This window comes from Ailuropoda melanoleuca, chromosome 1 (assembly GCF_002007445.2).
Source record: "Ailuropoda melanoleuca isolate Jingjing chromosome 1, ASM200744v2, whole genome shotgun sequence".
NCBI lineage: Eukaryota > Metazoa > Chordata > Mammalia > Carnivora > Ursidae > Ailuropoda > Ailuropoda melanoleuca.
This window is the reverse complement of record NC_048218.1, coordinates 201,730,102-201,750,295: the sequence shown is the minus strand read 5'-3', so window position 1 is coordinate 201,750,295 and position 20,194 is coordinate 201,730,102. Positions and strand designations below refer to the sequence as shown.

The window sequence follows — 20,194 nt, the reverse complement described above, 5'->3', positions numbered from 1 at the left end:
AATCAGCATGGAGTCTGCTTCAGATTCTCTCTCCTTCACGCACACGCTTCCTCTCTCTTTCTAATAAATAAAATCTTAAAAAAATTGTTTTCTTTTAAATTAAAAGCTTAGGATATATTCCTAGGAGTGGAATGGCTGAGTCAAAGGACACTTCTTGCATATTCTTGTTAAGAGACAAATCAAAGCAAGAAAAACAGGTATTTCAAAGCTTAACTTGGACAAGAATTCCTCATTGGGAAAGGTGGCTGGCTCCACAGTTTCAACTTCGTAAAGCTAGGTTCATCCTTCCCTTGTAGTTGTCCTATCTGATAGGTACTTTTTTTTTTTTTAAAGACTTTATTCATTTGAGAAAGAGAAGAAGTGGGGGGAGGGACAGAGGGAGAGAATCTCAGCCAGACTCCCTGCTGAGTGCAGAGCCCAACTGCGCTCCACCCCAAGGCTTAACCATCTGCACCACACCACCCAGGCACCCCCCCCATGGGTCCTTCTATCATGCTGGCTCCTGAGAAGCACCCTTTTTAAGTCTCTGACTCAAACTAGGAATAATATCCTCTCTTGTGAGTATTCTTACCATTACCTGATAAGAGGAAAATGAGAAAACAGCAGCAAAGAAAGAAAAATAGAGGCTCCTCAAACTTGAATTCAACCTGGTGCACAGGGAGAGTCCTCACTTGAAGGCAAGACTGCTTCGCTCTGGCTGCCGGTAGAGAGCAGCCCGCTATCAGCCCCTTCGGGCTGACTCGGCGACCGCGGTGCTTATCCTAGTGCATGCGCTTCTCGGAGATGATACGGAGGTCCAGGCATCACGGTGCAGCTGGTAGGCCGTATGTGTTCAGAGGTGCCTGTGGGCTTGGATGGGCCTTTGCTGCACTGCCACCGTAGGCTTCCTGCCTCTACCTCCCTTTTACAACTGTTGATCCCTAATAAATATCCCGCTGGTGAACTCCATCCCAGAGTCCACTTCCCGAGGATCCGCTCTGGGATAATCTGACTAAACAACATGCAGACCTTGATTCTCCCATAATTTATCTATCTATCTACCATCTATCTATCATCTGTCATTCAATCATCTATGTATATTTTTTTTAGTAATCTCTACACCCAACAGGGGGCTTGAACTCATGACCCTGAGATCAAGATTTTAACATTCTACTGAATGAACCAGCCAGGCACCCCCAGAATTATCAGGCTTGAGACCTTGTCTCATCTTACCCTCTGCCTTGATCTACCTGCCCTTGAATCTCAAAGGGCTCAACACACTTCAGACACACCTTGTGTTAATATCTTACTTTCTAGGTTTTTGGAGTTTTCCAAGTGGCAACTCCATCACATACACCACCCTTAGTCTTCCTCTATGATACTCAGCTGCCACAACACAACAGATACACCCGAAGTCCTCAATGCCTTATACTGATAGATACTTTACACTTACACAAAGTCAGACGTGGGCAAGACAGCCCTCGCTCATCTTGTAGCTGTGCCTTATGCAACACGAGTTCTCCTAGTGGATAATCCACAGCAGGGAAATAGAGGGAAGATGCATACCTGTTTACAACCACAGTAGCTTGGAAGTGGTGCACAACACGTCTCAATTTTTTTAGGCCAGAACAATCCTATATATTCATTCTAATTTCAAGGAAGCCTAGTAAATACAGGGAATTACATGGATATTTTATAACCTCTGTAACTTCCAAATATTTAATGGAACTGGTTTTTATTGGCTTCCTAACACCGATTATGCTCATGCCTTCCCCACTTCATGCTCAGTGGTGACACAGTGGTTGCTTGAAATTGGCCCTGGTAAGAGTATTTACACTACGACATTGGCAAACGCTATACTTAAGCCCCCTTTTCTCCCTAAAAAGCTCATTGTGAAACATTTACCATTCATCATACATAACAATATTTTTAAAAGTCTATCCAACATAGTGATTTTTCTCTCAACTTTGGGGGTCTACCCTAAGAATTACTCTCTTTATCTAACTGACATCAAAAGTAAGACTTCTCAACTGGACCTCATCTGCTGCACAGAAGAGAATCAGTTTATCGTGTATTATTTCGTGTAGTGTCATAACATTTAAATATACACGGTAGATGTTCTTTTATTTTGCACAGTTGCAAATTTTCTACATAAATAGTTCTCAGTACATCATTGTGAGCTGAATTCACTTGTACTAAAATTGCAATTTTTCTTCATATATGATTTTTTTTTTAAGACCCATGCAATAGGATGATCTGAGTAATGAAACATATCAGCAGTGATTGTTCTTCCATATATTTAAGATGGAAGTCTCTTGAATGGAGAGTGCTGTGAGATCCATCTTGGACACCCACATGGGTACTCACTGTTTATCTACTGTGTGGCAACTGACCTATTTGCAGAAGTTCAAAGGGATGCCTTCAAGCGCATGAAAGACCTGTGATATTCTGAGCCTTGACTTTTTGCTTCATTCAAGAGCTTTCTTTGCTTATACAAAGGTAATTACCATAAAGAACAAGACAGGCAGGCAGCTCATCGTTTCTAGGCTTAAACAGTCTGGGTAAAGATGGTCCTAACTGCTTTGGAGGATTCAGGCTGTTCTGGGCACCAACTTACTATGAGTGAAGAGTCTCTATAAGCTGATAGTTAATGTGCAGTCTTGGTCAAAGATATCAGTAAAAATAATTATACTGTCATTATAAATCTCTCGTCATTTTTATAGACATAATCAATGAAATAGCGACAAAAGGGATACAGAGGCCATTCAATTGAATTCACATGCTGTGTTGACCATATAAAATGTATCCTGGGAATATGTATTATCATATACACCATTTTGTCCTTTTGAGTGATCACCCTGTTCATTATTATGTAAAAGACACTAAAGCTTTTGTTAAATGGATGTCAGATTCAACGAAAAACACACATGCTGAGGGCTAAATAGGAGTAGATCTTGTGTTTTTGCAAAGTTGTGACTTTTGCTTTAAAGAAAATTTTTACTGTTATGGATGTTAATAATTTGACAATAATTTTATTTGAAAAACTATAATAATTCAACTAATCAGTTTAGAATATATTGTTTCCTGAGTGTAAATTGCNGTTTCCTGAATGTTAAATTGCAATTGGTCTCTTAAACTATCACAAACCTATGAAAAAATGATAACAAAGGCATTTTGTAGTTTATGTCTGATATGCAGTTGTGGTTTGGAGAAATCTGAAGAAAAGTTTGTATTAATTAAAAGAAGAAGAGCTGCTTAAAGTAACTTTGAAGTAACAGTTTCAATGCATGGCAGACCTTTTCAGTTTTTAAACTATGAACGTGAGAGAAGCATCAGTTAAGATGGAGTAGTGTCTCTTTGTGGGCAAAAGCTCACACAGACACTGGGGATTTTTTGTTTTTTGTTTTTTGTTTTTTAAGATTTATTTGAGAGACAGAGTGAGTGAGAGAAAGCACATGAGCAGAGGGAGAGGGAGAGGGAGAACCAGACTCCCCTACTGAGCAGGGAGCCTGACGTGGGGCTCAATCCCGGGATCCTGGGATCATGACCTGAGCCCATACAGACACTTAACTGGCTGAGCCACCCAGGTGCCCTAGACACTTTATTTTCTATATATATGATCAAGTGAGGGAGGATTCTATGTAACAGGGCATTAGACACATGGTATTAAATTTAGCTGCAAAAATTATTGTCTAGAGTTCAGAATTGGTTATGAAACATCAGGAATATATCAATCGTCTTAGACAATACTAGAAACAATCAGCAATAATTAAAATATGTTTAATCTCTAAACTGGAAAGTTAATTAAGTAAGAAAAACCTATTTCCACTGATTAGGAACACTTGCCTCTTATGCAACACAATCTTGCTTTCCAGACTCTTTCTTTCAATTGTGGTTGTTTTTTATTTTATATTATTAAATCATTTATTTCTTATTTTGGTTACCATTATGTCGATACTATTTTTTTAAAAATTGACCAAAGCTAAAAATAAAAGCTTAGATATCGCAGAACATAAAGTCATTACAGCAATAGAAGAGAGAAGAAAACATGAAAACATTCAATGGTTGAACAACCAATTTCTCAACTGTTGAGATTAAAGTACATCAGTTCAAGAAAATAAACAGTAAAAGTACTTCCTCACCTGGTGTGTTTTCATCGCACAACACAGGAACCCCTGAAAAATGTCTCACAAGCTAAGAAGTTTTACTATGCATCTCCATCCCTATGGTAGTTTCAGGAAATCCAGCAGCATTGGTATCCATCCCTACTCTGGGAGCAGAAAAATATTTCCTAAAAGACACATGCTACCATAGTATGATATATAGTAACATTCAAAAATAAACTGGGAGAGGAGCACCTGGGTGGCTCAGTCGGTGAAGTATCTGCCTTCAGCTCAGGTCATGATCTCAGGGTCCTGGGATCCAGCCCTGTGCTGAGCCAGGCTCCCTGCTCAGTGGAGAGTCGGCTTCTCTCTCTCTCTCTCTGCCCCTCCCCACAACTTATGCTCTTGCATTCTCTTGCTCTCCGTCCTCCCCTGCCTCAAATAAATCTAAAAAAATAAATGAATAAACTGGGAGAATATAACTCAGACATAACTATAAGTCACTCTTAACTATGTCCTTGTTTCGTGAAAGGCAATAAAATATTGCTTATAAACACTTTCGTTAGAACTTTTGTTTTTAGGTTTATTGTTAGTCACTTAGCGATATCAAGATTAGTAGGAAATTTTATACTGAAAATTCTACTGGTGGAGATCTTCATAGCCTCATATTCCTAACCTTATCCTTTCATCTCTGCACATCAATACCTTCATCTGAGTATGTGAATCCTTTCATCTCTGTGGCTGAGTTCAGACAGAAATTCTCTCTTATTTTCTTTGCCTCCTATTCATTTTCACATGAGCCCCCAGTCTGGCCTCCCCCCCCCCCAATCACACTGCTGGAGATCATGTGAAGAGTGATGTCAAATGGAGTCGGGATGCCCATGCTTGCAGCCCAGCTAAGAAGAGCTCCCCATGAGAATTTCTTTGCCAGTGCACCTGCCTTAACACAAACGCTGACTCAGGAAGGCAGACAACCAGGATATGATTTTTCTTTCACCATAGCCCAGGTGATTTCTGCTGTTTCCTTGTCCTACGGCAATAATCCATATCCTAAACCACCTACCAATGCAGATAAGTTTCTTCCACATTTGGTGGTGTTAGCTCTGGCTGTTACCTTAACATTCTACTTCAACTTAGAGGCAGTCCCACAGAGGGTAGACCTATTTCTTCTTCCAGCAGTGTCCAAAGTGAGAAATCCCAGGGCTGAAAATATTTACCTCACTTCCTGATGATGTTGGAGAATAATGTAGCTATTGTTCTCTGCACTTATTTTATGATCAGCTCAACACAAATTTCCCGACTCTCTCGGAAACTTAGATTTTCCCTGGGGTGGGGGTGGGGTGCGGAGTGCCTTACTCATTATACATATATGCCTATTTCCTAAGGGAAAAAGTTTTGCTAAATATTCTCCCTGGGTGGAAACAAGGATCATTTATGTTTGTCTTTGGAGGAAATATATCTGGGAAGGGCAAGAGCAGATAGATTCTCACAGAATGCAAAAATATATGCACATATCGCAAAGGCTATAACCTGAGGCAAATATCACAATTTATAGGACATAACACTTGGATGTATAATAGTTCTGCTAATTCCAAGTTCTTATCCCCAAGGTGATTTATAATATCTGTGTCTCCTTAATATTTAATGAATGGGTGCCTATAGAGCCTGGTCTGCCGCGTCTAAGAGGAGCAAATCCTTTCAAGAAGGTGCGTATTTTCATCTACTGAAGAATCAGACTGGGCTGTAAAGCAGTGAGATGATCACAATGACACTGGTGTTGATTTCGCATTTATTGTGCTTCAGGACCTCAGATATATACATCACACATACCATTTTAATGTCATCTCCACATTATAGAAGTGGACCTTGAAGTGAGAGAAATACGTAAATTGTCCACGGTCTTTCAACCACCAGCACCAAGAATAGGACAGATACTAAATCCTTTGCTCTAACTACTGAAGATATACTCATTTTCAAAAGTTCTTCAAGTGATCTCTCAGAAAGCCTTCACCTGCTTTCCTCAATCCTTATGAACTCTTACTGGTTTTGTAATCCTTCCGGAATTCCCACTCATATTTCCTTGGGATGACTCATGATCTCAGAAAAGAATGACTTCTCTTTCTGTCTCTTGCTGTTCGATTCTTCAGATTACACTCTGTATGAATCTAATCTCAAAAATGTCTTCAAAATGTTTGTATTGTCTTGTAGTTCTAGGATTGTTGCCCCAGTGCTCTTCCACTGGGCATGTCATATTAGAAGGTGTCCATGTTATTCTTCATTTATCCCAGCACAGCTACATCCACATAGGACATAAACATGATTATGCAAGAAATGCAAATTAGTTCTTTCAAATAGGCTTATAAGCAGAATGCAAAACAGGAAAATGAGGTGACTAGTTGGTTGAGATAGATGAATCGGAGACATAGAATTAGTGTGACACACTAGCACATTAACTTCTTGAATTTTTGGTAATAATAAATGAGATAATACATATTTTTTAAATTCATTGTTAAAGTTTTGAGACTTAACATCTTTATTATTAGTAGGTGCATCTTTGGGGCATCTGTAGACAGAATATTGCACCCCCCCAAGATGTCGACATCTGAATTCCAGGAATTTAAAGATCTTGAAATGCAGAGATTATCATGCATTATTCACAGGGACCACTATAATCACAGGAGTCCTTGTAAGAGGGAAGCAGGAGATCGGAGAGGAAGAGAACAGGCTTTGCTGCTGGCTCACAGAATGGAACCAAAGAATGTAGGTAGACTGGAAAATTTAAAGGACAAGGAAATAAATTGTTCCCTGGAGACTCCAAAAAGAACACAACACTGCAGACCCATTTTAGACTTAGGACCTTTAGAATTACAGGATATATGCATGTTGTTTTAAGCCACTAAGTTTTCGGTAATATGTTTCAGCAGTAATAATAAAATAACATAGGAATGATCATGTTTTATTTTCAGTATTGTTACAAAAATAAATCCATTTCTGACTTCTGGCACCCCAATAAAAATTCAAAGAGAAATTGGTGATTTCTGGGTTTTATTTGAGCCAATAGAGAGCTGGGAAGTCATCAGTCCTATCTTCACAGAAGAAAAAATATGAACACACTGAAAACCAAAAACTCTTTGTCACTAAAAAAGAAATTAACAAGCTGCATTTCACTAAAATTAAAAAGTTGTGCTCTATGAAAGACACCAGTAAAAATATGAAAAGCCAAGCCACAGACTGGAGAAAACCTTGGCACATACAGGAAAAATGACTTGATTCAAAAATTTACAAAGAACTCAAAACTCAACAAGAAAATGAATAACCCAGTTTAAAAATGAGCCAACACCTTAACAGACATCTTTTCAAAGAAGATATGCGGATGGCAATTAAGCACATGGAAAGATACTCCACAACATATGTGATCAGAGAAATGCAAACTAAAACAATAAGACATCACTACACGTGTATTTAAATGTCTAAAATCCAGAACACCAACAACACCAAACACTGACTAGGATGTGGGGCAACAGGAACTTTCTTTCACTGCTGGAGAGAATGCAAAATGGCACAGCCACTTTGGATGGCAGTTTGATAGTTTACTACGAAACTAGGCATTCTTTTCCCACGTGATCTACCAAACGCACTACTCGGTATTCACCCAAATGATCTGAAAGCTTATAACTACAGAAGCACCTGCACACGGATGTTTAAAGCAGCTTTATAACTGTCTAAACTTGAAAGCAACCAAGAAGCCCTTCAGGAGGCAAATGGATAAATTAGCTGTGGTGCATCCAAACAATGGAAGATTCTGCACTAAGGAGAAACGAACTATCAAGCAAGGACAACATAGAAAGGAAACTTAAATGTACATCACTAGTGAAAGAAGCCAATCTGAAAAGACCTACAGACTGTATGAGTTCAACTCTGTGACACTCTGAAAAGCCAAAACTATGAAAGCAGTTATAAGATCAGTGGTTTCCAGGGACTAGCAGAGAGGGAGGGATGAAGGGGTAGAGCACATATAATTTTTAGGGCAGTAAAACTTTTCTGTATGATACTATGCTGGTGGATACACATAATTATACGCTTGTCCAAACACATAGTCTGCACGCTATGAGCGAACCCTAATGTGAACAATGCATCTGGGTGAGAGTGACGTGCCAATGTGGGTTTAGCAACGATAACAAGTGTACCACTCTGGTGGGGGATGTTATGCATATGTGGAGGCCGGAAGTATATAGGTTATCTCTATACCGTCCACTCGATTTTGCTGAATATAAAATTGCTCTAAAAATAAAGTTATTGAATAAAAATGATCAAAAGATATGAAGAAACACCTTATCAAGGAAGATATACAGATGGCAAGGAAGCACTCGGTAGCATATATCATCAGAGAATTTCATATTAAAACAAGAGTGTGATACCACTCGCTGCACATCTATTAGAATGACCATGGTCCCAAACCCTGACGATACCAAATGCTAGCAAGGATGTGGAGTAATAGGAACTTCCATTCATTGCTGGTGGGATTGCAAAATGGTACAGCCACTCTGGAAGATAGTTTGGTGATTGATTACAAAACTAAGCATACTCTTACCATTTGATACAGAATGTCATGCTCCTTGGTATTCATCTAAAGGAGCTGAAAACTTATGGCCACAAAAACCTTGTACATAAATGTTTGTAGCAACTTTATTCATAATTATCAAACTTTGGAAGTTCCAAAGATGTCTTTTAATAGGTAGATAAACAAGCTGTGGTATATCCATACAATGAAATATTATTCAGCAATAAAAAGAAATGTCCTATAAATCCACAAAAACATGGAGAAAGCTTAAAAGCATATTTCTTTGTGAAAGAAGCCAATCTGAAATGGCTACATACTGATGGTTTCAACTATATGACATTCTGGAAAAGGCAAAACTATGGAGATATTAAAAAGATCAGTGGTTGCAGAGAGAGAAATTAAGGAATTGATCTTATTTACAACTGCACCAAAACAGTAAAATACCTATGAATAAACCTATCCAAAGAGGTGAAAGATCTGTGCTCTGGAAACTATTAAATACTGATGAAAGAAATTGAAGATGACACAAAGAAATGTAAAGACATTCCATGCTCATGGATCCAAACAAATATTGCTAAAATGTCTGTACTACCCAAAGCAATCTATGCATTTAATGCAATTCCTATCACAATACCACCAGCATTTTTCACAGAGCTGGAACAAAGGATCCTAAAATGTGTATGGAACCACAGAAGACCCTGAATAGCCAAAGCAACCTTGAAAAGGAAAAGTAAAACCAGAGGTATCACCATTCCAGACTTAAAAGCTATATTACAAAGCTGCAGTCATCAAGACAGGACAATACTGGAACAAAAAGAAACACACAGACCAACAGAACAGAGCAGAAAACCCAGAAGGGAACACACAATTCTATGGTCAATTAATCTTCAACAAAGCAGGAAAGACTATTCAATGGGAAAAAAGACAGTCTCTTCAACAAATGATGTTGGGCAAACTGGAAAGGAACATGCAAAAGAATGAAACTGGACCACTTTGGTTTTTTTACATCATATACAAAAAATAAATTCAAAATGGATTAAAGACCTAAAAATGAAACAGGAAACCATGAAACTCCTAGAGGAGAACAAACCGTAACCTCTTTGACATTGGCCATAGCAATTTCCTTCTATATATGTCTCCTGAGGCAAGGGAAACAAAAGCAAAAATAAACTATTGGGACTTCATCAAAATAAAAAGCTTTTACACAGTGAAGGAAATAATCAACACTAAAAGGCAACATATTGAATGGGAGAAGATATTTGCAAACAACATGTCTGATAAAGGGTTAGTATCCAAAACCTATAAAGAACTTATCAAACTCAGCACCCCCAAAATGAATAATCCAATTAAGTAGTCAGAAGACAAAATTGACATTTTCCAAGGAAGACGCACAGATGGTCAAAAGACACATGAAAAGATGCTGATCATCAGGGAAATACAATTCGAAATTACAACCTCACAGCTGTCAGAATGGCTAAAATCAACAACACTGGAAACAACAGCTGTTGATGAGGATGTGGAGAAAGGGGAACCCTCTTAGACTGTTGGTGGGACTGCAAACTGGTCTAGCCACTCTGGAAAACAGTAAGGAGATTTCCTCAAAAAGCTAAAAATAGAACTACCCTATGACCCAGCAATTGCATTACTAGGTATTTACCCAAAGGATACAAAAATACTGATTCAGAGTGATACATGCACCCCGATGTTTATAGCACCGTTACCTACAATCGCCCAATCATGGAAACAGCTCACGTGTCCATCAGCTGATAAATGGATTAAGATGTGGGACGTGTACATACACACACACACACGCACAATGGAATATCACTCAGCTATCAAAAAAGAATGAAATCTTGCCATTCACAATAATGTGGATGGAGCTAGAGAAATAAGCGAAATAAGTCAGAGAAAGACAAATACCATATGGTTTCACTCATGTAGAATTTAAGAAACAAAACAAATGAGGGGGAAAAAAAAGAGAAAGGCAGACCAAGAAACAGACTCCTAACTATAGAGAACTCATAGTTACCAGAGGGGGGGTGGATGGGGGATGGGTGAAAGAGGTGATGGGGTCCTGTGGTGCACCTGCTGGGATGAGTACCAGGTGTACAGAATGGGCTGAATCACTACATTCCACACCGGAAACTACTATTACAGTGTATGTTAACTAGCTGGAATTTAAATAAAAACTTACAAGAAATAAAGGGTCAGTGGTTGCCAGGGGTTTGGGCAGAGAGAGGAAAAGATGAATAGGTAGAACACGGCAGATTGGTAGAGCAGGGAAACTAGTGTGTAGGATACTGTAATAGTGGAAACATGTCATTATACAGTTGTCAAAACTCATGGCATGTACAACACAGAGTGAATGCTAATGTAAACTGCGGACTTCAGTAAATAAAAAGTATACCAATATTGGCCCATCAATTATAACAAATGTACCACATATAATGCAAGACGTTAAAAATAGGAAACCTGTGCAGGGAGGGATGAGGGAGTATATGGAACTCTCAACTTAGCGCTGGATTTTTGTGTAAACCAAAAACTGCCCTAAAAATAAAGCCATTAATTTTTAAAAAGGACATTAATGACTTATCTAGCAAACAAGTGAACATCAAATTAAATCTGTTATTCAGGTCAAAGTCCTTAGTAAAGAGAAAGCTTTCAAAACTAAAGGAAGTGCTTAGCCGGTGTCTACAGAAAAACACTCTTTCTACCAAAACATTAGCCTCAGTGTTGCTCCCTCTGGTTTCACAAATCCAGAGGGCTTCTTACCACCATGAAAGGTAAGTGCTGCTAGTTATTTCAAACTTATCTCACATCTCTTGGTGTCACCCCAAACCATGTTAAGATGAATTGATTCAAGCACTAAAAATATTGGTAGGAACATTTATCCAAGAATCTCTACAGGTGAGCCAATCTTACCATACCGACGATTACCATAAGCCAGAAATAAATGCTAACATTAACTCAGGGGGGTGGGGGATTGGGATAGGTAGGTGATGGGTATTAAGGAGGGCACGTATTGCATGGTGCACTCGGTGTTATACGCAAATAATGCATCATGGAACGTTACATCAAAAACTAAGGATGAACTGTATGGTGACTAACGTAACATAATAAAAAATTATTATAAAAAAATAAATCAGTGCTCAAAGTCTTAGCTTCCAGGCCCATTTAAACATTTTCAAATGGACTTCCATTGACTTTATCATAACTTGAAATGTATCTTAAAATTGTTTATATAATTCTGTTTGAATTAAAGATTTCCCCAACTTTTCATCATTTTACTTGGATATTATTTCAAACAGAATTCAGAGTTTCTTCATTGTTTATTTCACTGTCCTCACAATTGGCGAGATAGAAACATATTGCTCTTCAGTATTATTTTTATTAAAATTATGGTTTTATGAAGCCAGATGGAGCACCTCTCCTTATGGTGATATAATCAATAAAGACAACTTTTTGTGTAGTTATCAACTGAAGCATTTCTTTAATATTTTATTGTGGAAAAAGTACATAAAATTTTAATGATTTTTAAATGTATAGTTCAGTGGCATTAAATTATTCACATCGTGTATCATCACCATCACCGGCATCCGTCTCCAGAACTCTCTCATCCCAAACGGATACTCTGTCTCCATTAAATAATAACTCCCCATTCCTCCCTCCCCCAGGCCCCCTAACCTCTATTCTATTTGTTTCCGTAACTCTGACTATTCTAGGTATCATTTCTTTTGCTGTCAGCTTGCTAAGTGCTTGCTAATATTGTTGAATTTTTCAGAAAACCAATTTGTATTTTCATTTTCTTCTTCTACTGAGGGTTTTTCTATTCTCTAATTTATTTACCTCTACCCTAATCTTTATTATTTCCTTCCTTCTGCCAATTCAGGATTTGAATTTTCTTTTTCTAGTCCTTTGAAGTATAGATTAGGGCTGCTGATTTGCAAGCCTTGTTCTATTTTAATGTGGTCCTTTACACTATAAACGACCCTCTTAGTATTGCTTTTGTAACATCCCATTTTGGTCTGTTGTGTTTTGTTTTCATCTCTCTCCAGCTAGTTTCTAATTTCTGCCTTTGAGTCTCTTGGTGAATTTTTCACTTCAGTTATTGTATTCTTCAGCTCCAGAGTTTGTTTTGTTCTTTTTCGGTTTTTATCTCTTGGTGATATTTTCATTTTGTTCTTGTACCATTGTCCTTGATTTGTTGTTTATGTAATTCTCTTTTATATCATTGAGCTTCTATCTTAAGAATAATTATATTGGATTCTTTGTCGGGTAATTCATAAATTTGCATTACTTTAGTGGTGGTTTTGGGAGGTGAATTTTGTTCCTTTGGCCCATGGTTTCCTGGTTTCTTTGCACATCTTGTGAATTTTAGTTGAAATTTGGGCTTTTGGAAAAACAGCTGCCTCTCCTAGTCTTTACTGGCTTCACGAAGGGTAAGATCTTGGGCAATCTGCCCTGCTAGAGATTCTGGGGATCTCTCCAACCTTTAGTGGGGATGTAGCTTCTCTGAGCTGGAGCACGTATTTTCTCAGTTAAGGAGGTTTGCTCCCTGGAGCCTATAAACACTTGCTGTCCCTGGTGTTTGTCTGAGATGCTACAATATCTCTCTTGGCGGTAAGTTGGAATGTTTGTCTTGTTTCTCAGTGGCCCCACATGACCTCCAAACTGCCATTCCCATCAGGGCTCTAGATCACACCAGATGGAAACCAATTCCTCAGGCCATCCCCTGAAAGCGGGAATGTAACACCCATGGTCCTCTCATCTCCTTCCCTCCAGAGGGAAAGCAGAGTCAGGAATCTGAGCATACCACGCTGGATCAGGGAGGGGGAGTGACTAGGGCAGGAAAAATGCCATAGATTTGCTTGATCACTTCACCGTATCTCTTCTTGGCTTTGTGCTTGTCTGGGTGCTGCAGACTCTTAACTGTTTTTTTCACAATGGCAATTTGATCTATAGATTATTGCCTCCATAGAAGAACGAGGGCTCAGGGATTTCTATTTCGCTACCTGCCTAATGTAATTCTGGTAATTCTCATCATCAAATCATGCCTCTTCTTGGGGGAATTTCCTAGTGTTTTATTGCACCACCAATCACATCTGTTAAGGAGAAAAGTTCCCTGATGCAAAATTCCACCCTCCTTTATATTGCCCTCTGAGCATTCCTCAGACTATTAATGAGGGGATTCAGCAATGGGTGGAGGAGGGTGTAGAACAGGGTAAGGATTTTCTGCTCCTCTTCACATTGGCTATCGTCTGGAACCAAATAAACCATTACGGCTATGCCAAAGTTGAATCCAACCACACAGAAGTGAGAGGAGAAGGTGGAAAAGGCTTTTCTGCACCCCTCCTTTGTCCGGATCTTCAGGATGGCCCAGATGATATGCATGTAGGAGACCAATATCAGGGAAAGGGGCCCAACTAAGATAAACACAGCACCAGTAAAGATAAAAACTTCCTTGATCCACGCATCACAACAGGCCACTTTGAGGATTTCACAGAAGTGGTTCACATCCTGGAACCCACAGAATGCCAATTTTAGAAAGAGAACTAGATGCACTAGGGCCAGGAAAAACCCACATGCCCAGGTAGCGATGACCAGGACAATGCACTCTCTCCAGTTCATGATGACGGTGTATTGGAGTGGATGGTAGATCTCCACAAACGGGGCCTAGGCCATCATTACCAAAATCAGGCACTCTACTCCAGCAAAAGTCACAAGCAAAATTATCTGGGTAGTGTGCTAGATAAAGGAGATAGGGGTTTTTTGTGTGTTTCACTAGGTTTTCCAGCATATTGGGCAAATTGCTAGAAGCATAGCATGTGTCAATGATAGCCAAATGAGAAAGGAAGAAATACACGGGGGAGTGCAGTCTGAGGTCTAGCCAAATGAGACCCAAGATCATGCCATTTGCCAGCAGGTTGAATAAATATAACAGAAGACACAGAAGAGGAGCACGCAACGTCTTCACTGAGCTGGAATCCCACTAGGATGAATTCCGTGACCCGTAATTGGCTGCCCCCATTCCTTGATGGTAGCTTACAATGGACTGAAGTGGGATAGAAAGGTCAGAGCTGGATATCAATGAAAATTGAAATTATTTACCTCAAAATGAACTCAGAGGAAGCTTGTACACTTGTCCCTACTTGACTTTTTCTCTCAATTTTTTAGTTTAAAATTTTTGTTCTGAAGTAATTCAAACTTTCAGATCAGTATCCAAAAATTAAAACAATATTACTATATACATTTTACCGACTTTTTTTTTTTTTTTAAGATTTGTTTATTTGACAGAGAGTGAGAGAGCACAAGCAGGGGGAGCGGCAGAGGGAGAGGGAGATGCAGGCTCCCCGCTGAGATCACGACCTGAGCAGAAGGCAGGTCATGCTTAACCTACTGAGCCACCCAGGCGCCCCTACCAAATTGTTTTAAAGTTTATCATTTCTTTTTTTTTTTCTATATACACTTTTTTTTTTTCTGGATCACATGAGAGTAAAATGCAGCCACAGTGTCAATTTGTCCCTAAACTATTATTTTTTTCTAAGAATGAGATTCACTATCTATCCTCAGGATAATTAACCAAAATCAAAAGATATAACGTTAACATGATTCTCTCTTCTAGACACAGCATTTTTCTGCCCCTCTGGTCCAAGATGTAATCCAATATCACGTATTTTATCTCCTCTAATCTGAAATAATCACTCAGACTTTACCTTAAAATTGATATTTTTGAAGAGTATAGACTAATTTTATATGCCTCTTGATTTGGGTTTTCCCTCGATTGCTCATTTTTTAGTTCAAAGTATACATTTCTGATAGGATATAAAAGTGTTCTTCTTAATGGCCTCCATTAATACACAGTTAATGTTAATTTGTCCCAATATTGGTGAGTCTAATGTAGCTTTCTTGGTTAAGGTGGTGTCTCGATTATCTCCATTGTAAAATTACAACAGAATTTAAAACACTTTCTTACTTCTGGTTTGCTAAGTTGTTATAGCCTCATCTTGTACATTTCCCACTTCAGCTAGAAATCAGTTATTTCACAAAAAAGGTCTAGTTCCTTTTAGTGAAGAATCATATTTTCAAAATAATATCTGATTTTATTAGGTCATTAACAACATTTTTATCATGATTGTTGCCAAATTTCTAATAGCCTTGTTTAATTGGTAGAGCATATAATCTGGTACACAAACTGTTAAGGGGATAATGAATTATTTGTTTAATCCTAATACACCTTTACAGACTTCCTTTGGAGAGCCAAATCTATTTTATTCGATAAATATTAAGATTAAAGAAAATGATCTTGATACTATGCCGTTCATTTTGGGCAAAAGGATAGTTATAATCCCAGAATCTTACTATCTTGCTTAATCTTTTTGTTTTTCTTTACATTTAGATACTCATAGACTTGGTAACTTCAGATTCACAGATTAGTTTCAATCGTCTGGTTCACTCTGTGAATGAAGAGGCGCCTACCTACCTCACATGCGGTCTTGACAACAAATTTTCAAAAGTATTTCAGGAAAACATGAAATTCAATAATACTGTGAAACATGGCCAAAGGTGATCATTGTTAATAATTTGCCTATAGTGTTTCATTACTTACTGTACATATATTTCATATATCATAAAAAATTAATTGAACAGTACTATTTCTTTTAGAATCATTTCATGTACATTTTCCATGAAGTTATTTTTCCATAATGTATTTTGACAGCTGCATACTATTTTTCATTTTAACTGATTTAATATATTACCTTCTATCAATATTGTATGCAATGTAAATGTGTGCAACACTGACTAAATTTACAAATTTTGTGTATCTTTTATTATTTTTTAGACATGGAAGTTCTCAGTCAAATCTATCTCTGTCATCTTCTGTCTAAAAAACAAATAAGAAAAAAAAAAAGCCAGACATATCATCACCAGAAGAAATCAGAGGGAAAGAATCTGTCATAATCATGACTCTAATCCCCAATTCACCTTTTCTATGAAGTTGTCCCACTTTAGCTTTTCAGCTTCTATCATGCTCGCAAGTTTTTATATGATTTAGTCCAAGCTGGTATAAAATGTACTTCCTTTGGTTCATTCTCTCATCTTTTTATTAAATACCAAGAAAGAGTAAGAATAGTTACTGGAAAGTGAGACTTCACAAAGCTTAAGAATAATCTGACTACAATGTCGGTAACTTCTTGTTAACTGGGTTAAATCTGTCCTTTACTTACAGCTGAGAGCCACCTAACCTCTAATCTCAGGGAGCTGATTACAACTGGCACATTTGCCTGGGTCTCATACTGCCCAAATGACTCCATGTGGTTGTAGTTATCCCAACACCAACTATTCAGGACTTTCTTCCTAGACATCTTTTTACGTATTGCTTAAGACCAAAAGGTACACAGTTCTCACTTTGTTTCTGCCTATTGGCTTCTCTTAATTCCAGTTTGTGGCCCAAGAGGTACTCCTCTGTTTCCTGGATGAATGATGACATGGAACAACTTGGTATTTATTTAAGGTCTATTGCATCCATTACACGGAGACGTCTTTACCTAGACAGTCATTCAAGTTAAAAATATTTTAATACAATCCACACCATAGCTCTTTGATATGAAATGTTGCATAACTGTGATAGACTTTTACCACACATGGCCAAGGCGTTTTCTACAAAGCTAACATATTTCCAGATAATGGGAGACAAATCTCTTGAGAGATGGTTATAGTTTTAATTCTTATTTCTTGACTTTCTTTTGTGCTTTAGGATTAGTAATAAAAATATTCTGAAAATTATTTTATATATAATTATAATAATATATCCCTGTGGAGAATGTCTTATAATAGCTGGTAGAACTCTTGATGAAACAGACACTCATGTGTTCATTAAATGGAAAATAGAATTTGTGCGTATACATATATATACACATATATATGTATACACATACATATACACATATATATGTATACACATACATATACACACACATATACACATATATACACACACATACACATATATGTATATATATATACACACACATATACACATATATATGTATACACATACATATACACACACACACATATACACACATATACATGCACGTATATCCAAACTTTCAAAGTTATTCTAGTTTTATGAATTCACGTTTCACTACAATTTGTCTCTCTTCTCTACAGAAGCATCTTCTACCTAGGGAGCAAGACACGAATTCTACTTTCCTAGAAAGTAGTTCAAAATTAGAATTTAATCACTTGAACACTGGTTTCTTACACACATGCTCTGAACGATTCTGGTAACTTTAATACGTTGCTTCTGCAGGGTGTGCTGAATAAGCTCTGAAGTGTAGATGGTCGTGTATCTGCAGATAACACGGCAACACCTAAATGAATTATGTCTGGCGCTTGCTTTAAAGCGATGCCTATAAGAAAGTTCCAGGCAAACTGCTTTATTGAAAAATTAGTTTATAGGAAATAAAATAACCTAAGAAGGAAACTTGAAGACACAAGGGGCAGCATTTAGAACCTTTGAAAAAATAGCAGCCTAAAGGAGGTATCAATTACGAGGGTAGTGGCCCTTTAAGAGCAACGGGTCTGACAAGATTGGAGACAGTCCTAGATGCCTGTGTTTCTATAAATATGAACCTTTGTATTTGCAAAGGTTTCTATAAATGTGCATTAAGTTTGTAACATTATCAAGTTTTGCCACAACTACAGAATATTATAGTGTGTAAAACTGGCATAGTAACATGTTAACTTTTTAGGTTAGGTATTTTTGTGTCTGAACTAATTAACGCTTCCCTTCGTCTTCATTACTATATTTTTATTTCTCTTAAAAATACTTTTAAAAATTGTGAAAGTAGATTAAATCTTTTAAGTAATGCAGCACTGAAATAGAGAAGAAAATTTTAAGATAACTTATTCTCTACTAGGAAGGGGAGATTTTATTTAGGCTAACAGCAGCGCAGAAAACTAAGGTCTGAGCGGTCAGTATGAGGAATTCTCCTCTTCCCAGGCAGTCCTATCACTGAGCTAGGGAGCTTTATGCTATTTCTCTAACTACAGCCAGAGGTATTGGCACTTATCCTATCCTATTTTGTGGTAGAACAAATATTTGCATCAAGCATAGTAATTCCTGAGCCTAATCATTATTACGATTGAGTGACAGACTAGGAAAATTCAGTTAAGAAACAAACCCGACTACCTCTTCCAGGATTTAGGCAAGGAAAAGACTTTGCTGCAACTGTTACTGGAATTTTTCTTTCCATTAACAGGCGACTCTTTCAATATCTTCTTCTATGTTAGTTAATAGAAGGTCCTTTGATTCTTTTGGCCACATCAAAGCCTTATCCCGGGGCAATGTCTGCATGTGAAGCCTCTCCTATGTTCCAGATTCCTTAACAATAGAGGTGGCCTAATTTGGAGCCCACCCCTCAACTGGGAAGTGAAGAGAAAGCTATGGAGGGATCACATGGTCCAGGCCACACACAGCTTAGCAGGTGGAAGCCCCTGGATTTGGATGCGCATGGACTCTGGCTATCTAGTCCGCTTGTCTGCAACATAAACTTTGAGTCAGGAGCAACTCAGGATATTTCACTCGGGAATATCATCCCTCTCTACATACTCAGGCTGATTCCTGTTGCCACCCTGTTCGACTTCGACTATCATGCTGAAAATCATCCCACAGTGCAAATGAACCTCTCCACGTAAGCAGATGTAGGCACTGGATATTCCTTGGGAATCTCCTTTGACCAAAATAAGATCCTTCAGAGGTAAGTTACATAAAATGAGAAATCTCAGATTCAGGAGCACTTAACTATAATTGCTGGTGGTTTTGCAACGCAATAGGAGGTTTTATTTAAACCTCTAGGAGTAAAAGTTTTATTTAAAATTAGCTAAGAATTCAAATGCTCAGAAGGACCATAAGACATCATGGATTGTATTTCTCCCTACAAGGGTGGGGGTTGGGAATAATCCCTGAAACTTCTCCTTCTGGAAGAGAGCAAAGATTTTGTCTAAATTGACCTTGGAGGAAAATTCCAGGAAGAGGCAGGGCACATCCTAGCATCACACTCTTTATACTCACAGACTTTGAATATCTCATGAGGGGAAAAAAAAAAAGACATGAGGGAGATATCACAAATTATATTATTTAATCCTTCAATTAACAAGTTTTATGAATTCATGCTTCTCTTCAGACCCCATGATGGCCTATGAGAGCCCAGGATTTTGATCATTGAGTGGTAGTTTCCATGAATCTGTTAGGGCAAACTTGAGTAAGAACACATCCCAAAGTCAAGGTGTCTCTATCTGCAAGAGGGTGTGATATGTGCAATTACGAAAGGACTATAATAACCACAAGCAATAATTATTGAGTCCGTATTCTATTTCAGATAATGCTTTATATGGAATATGTATGCTTAATCTAATCATTTTACAGCCAGGGTGACTCAAGTTTAAGTAAACTAAGTCAGCAGTTCCCTAACCTTTAGTTCAGGGACTCTGAGACCCTCTGAAATGGTCCATGAAGTCAAAATTATTTTCATAATAATCTAAAATG

At 37.9% G+C, this 20,194-nt stretch overlaps 1 pseudogene; it reads right to left on the bottom strand.

Annotated features, from left to right (window-relative positions):
* Window positions 1-13,788: 13,788 nt before the first annotated feature.
* On the bottom strand, window positions 13,789-16,671 carry LOC109490031 (annotated as a pseudogene).
* Window positions 16,672-20,194: the final 3,523 nt, after the last annotated feature.